This window comes from Marmota monax, unplaced genomic scaffold, assembly GCF_021218885.2.
Source record: "Marmota monax isolate L192 unplaced genomic scaffold, Marmota_monax_Labrador192_F-V1.1 WCK01_AAM20220418_F8-fsc00056, whole genome shotgun sequence".
In the NCBI taxonomy this organism is placed as follows: Eukaryota; Metazoa; Chordata; class Mammalia; order Rodentia; family Sciuridae; genus Marmota; species Marmota monax.
The window spans coordinates 2,453,623-2,456,926 of record NW_026695212.1 but is presented as its reverse complement, the minus strand read 5'-3'; the positions used below and the strand labels follow the sequence as shown (position 1 = coordinate 2,456,926).

The 3,304-nt window shown below is 35.9% G+C and overlaps 1 non-coding gene across 1 annotated transcript; it reads left to right on the top strand.

Annotated features, from left to right (window-relative positions):
- Positions 1-2,305: 2,305 nt before the first annotated feature.
- On the top strand, positions 2,306-2,413 carry LOC124083991 (U6 spliceosomal RNA). Its single transcript, XR_006848973.1, has one exon. It is a non-coding gene; the product is annotated as a U6 spliceosomal RNA (small nuclear RNA).
- Positions 2,414-3,304: the final 891 nt, after the last annotated feature.

Sequence of the window (3,304 nt, the reverse complement as noted above, 5' to 3'; positions counted from 1 at the left end):
GTCATCTGCAAACAATTTAATTTCTTTCTTTCAAATTTAAATACCTACCATTTTCTTGCCCAATTATTCTGCTAGGACCTCTTAGATAATGTTGAATAGAAGTGGTGAGAGTGAACATCCTTGTTACTGATCTTGGGGGAAAAGCTTCCAACTTTTCACAATTCAGTATGATGCTGAATACACTGCTGAGTATGAGGAGGGACCTTCACCTGTCCCAGCCGAAATTCAGTCCCCATAGACTGAGGCTCAAAATATACCTCAGACCAGGGTAGCCGATGCAGTCTTAGTAATCAGGCTGATCCTATCCGCATGCTTCAGCAGAAACATGGTCCAGGTTCATATCAGTAAATCGAGTGCTAGAAGAGTCTCCAGAGACCAAGCCTCCAGGACAATCCATGTGAACCCAGATTCCAAGCCTGTCCTGGCTCCAAGACATAAGCCGTCCTTGAAGAAAGACTCCAGAACAGCACTTTGATATCCAGCCTCCAGGCCAGGCTCCAGACCAATCCCTCTAGCTCGAGAATCAAGGTATCATCCATAGTTTCAAGCTCAAGTATGACCCCCTGTGGACCCAGACTCCATGCCTGCTCCAGTGCCATGTCAGTTTCATTTTCCAGACTCACACCAGTGGACCAAGCCTATCCAAGTATCTGGCTGGCCTTTCAAACTCAGCGTCAAGGCCCATCCAAATACCAGGTATGCTCTTTTAAACCCAGAATTCAATTCACTGTCCAAGGACCCATGAAAAAAGCCAACTATCCTGATAATTCCAGCAGCAAGCCACCCTCAGAATATGCCATGTGGTCTGCCCAAAATCTATGGATGGGCTGCCTGCTGAAGGGCTTTCCGAGACAGAACTAATCAAAAGACTGAAGTAAGACCCAGCTCTCTCAAGTGAACAGATACCAATGCATAGCAATTAAGGTCACAAACAATTAGGGAAACATGACACCACCAGAGAAATAAAGCAGTAACTGACCCTAAAGAAACTGACTGACAAAGGACTTGAAATAATCATTTTAAGGCAGCTCTGTGAGCTTCAAGAAAATATACAGAAATAATTCAATGAAATCAGGAAAACAACAAGGAGAACAAATTTATACATATTTCTAAAAAAAAAAATTCTGAAGCCTAGAAATACAATGAAGTTAAAATTGCACTAGAAGGTGTCAGCAAAGGTTCACATATTTTTTCTCGTATGTGGAATCTAGGAAAAAAAGACAGACATAAATGTATGTGAGAGACTATTAGTGAATAGCAAAGGGAGTGGGAAGAGGATCTGAGGAGATTACAGAGAAATAAAAATGATAAAAATATGTTAAGTGCACATATGAATATGCCACAACAAAATCCACTATTCTATAGAATTAATATGCTCTATTAAAAAAGGGAGTGAATATTTAAGAGTAGTGCCTGTTAGCAGCAGATGAAAGAATTCATCTCTTATCAGATCCTTTCTACAAAAAAAAGTTAAACCCCGTAGGCATAAGGAAAATTCTTACAAGGTAAAATATAAATCTACACGGGAATGAAAAGTACTGAAACCGTTCACTGTATGAGTAAATATAAGATTTTTTCTTATTAAATATCTTTAAAATTGTTCAAACAAAAAAAATGGGTCATAGCCGGGCACGGTGATGAATGCCTGTAATCCCAGCAAATCGGGAGGCTGAGGTGGAGGCAGGAGGATTGCAAGTTTAAAGCCAGTCTCAGCAACTTCATGAGGTCCTAAGCAATTTAGCAGCGAGACCCTATCTCTAAATAAAATATTCAAAAAGGGCTAGGGATGTGGCTTAGTGGTTAAGCTCCCCTGGGTTCAATCCCCAGTACCAAAAAAAAAAAAACCCAAAAAGTTGTTATACATAAAGTTGTAAAATATGACTTGAAGGCTGATGGTGCTAAGTATAATGATAATGATACCATTAAGGTTTATGATATACCTCATAAAAATAACATAAAAAAGGTATAAAAATAACAAAGAAGCAGAAAGGAGATAAAATGGAACCACAGATACTCAATCCAAAAAAGACAGGAAAAGAAGAACAAAGAACAGATAGAATAAAGAGAAAACAAATAACAAGATGGTAGACTGAAACCTAACCAAATCAATAATCATATGTGAATGGAATACATACCCAATTAAAAGCAAAGATTGAGAGATTCAGATTGCAAAAATAAACAAACAAAAATCTAGCTAAATACTCTTATTAAAAGCATACTTTAAGTATAAAGACACAACAGGTTAAAAATAAAGGGATGGGCAAAAAAGACATATCATCCTACCACTAATCAAAAGAAAGCCGGAATGCTCATTTCAGCAGCACATATGTTAAAATTGGAATGATACAGAGAAGATTAGCATGGCCCCTGCGCAACAATGACATGCAAATTCATGAAGCGTTTCCACATTCTTAAACCCCAAATTTAAATAAATAATAACAAACAATAAAAACAGAAATTTGGGGAAAACACATGCACACAAAGAAAAAGCTGGAGTTTTATCAATATCAGATAAAGTAGATTTTGGACCAAAACATATTATCAGAGATAAAGACCATTTATATAATGATAAAGGGGTCAAAACATTAAGGTAATGTAACAACCCAAAATGTCCACCAAATAACACAGCTTCAAAATACATGAAGCAAAAAATAGATAAATCCTCAATTAGAGATTTCAATACTCTTCTCAATAATTAACAAGTACACAGAAAATTGGTAATGATAAAGAAAACTTGAACAACATTATCAAATAATTATGTCTAATTCAAGTCACGAACAGTCCACCAATTAACAGCAGATAATACCCACCCTCATCTCCTTTTTTCCTAAGTACTCACAGAATTTTTACCAAGAAAGATCATGTTATAGACCATAATATAAGTCTCAACTTTAAAAAGATTCAAATAATACACGGGCACATAATGGAATAAAATTAAAAGCCCAAACCAAAAACTTCATCTAGAAATCTTCAAAGAATTTGGAAACTAAATAATACACTCCTCAATAACCCATGGGACAAAGAAGAAACCAGAAGGGAAACTATAAAATATTTTGAACTGAATGCAAATGAAAATACAACATACCAAAAATTGTGGGATTCTGCTGCTGCAATACATAAGAAATCAGATTTTTGGAAGTTATACTAAACTCCCTAAAACCAAAACACAAACTTATTTTAGATCCAGAAAAACATTTTAAAAATGTGTGTTTTATGGGTTAATTCAATAAATATATGGTGACAACTTAAGGGAGGCTCTATTCTGTGCCCTAAAAATAAAATAAATAATACAAATAAGACCCTC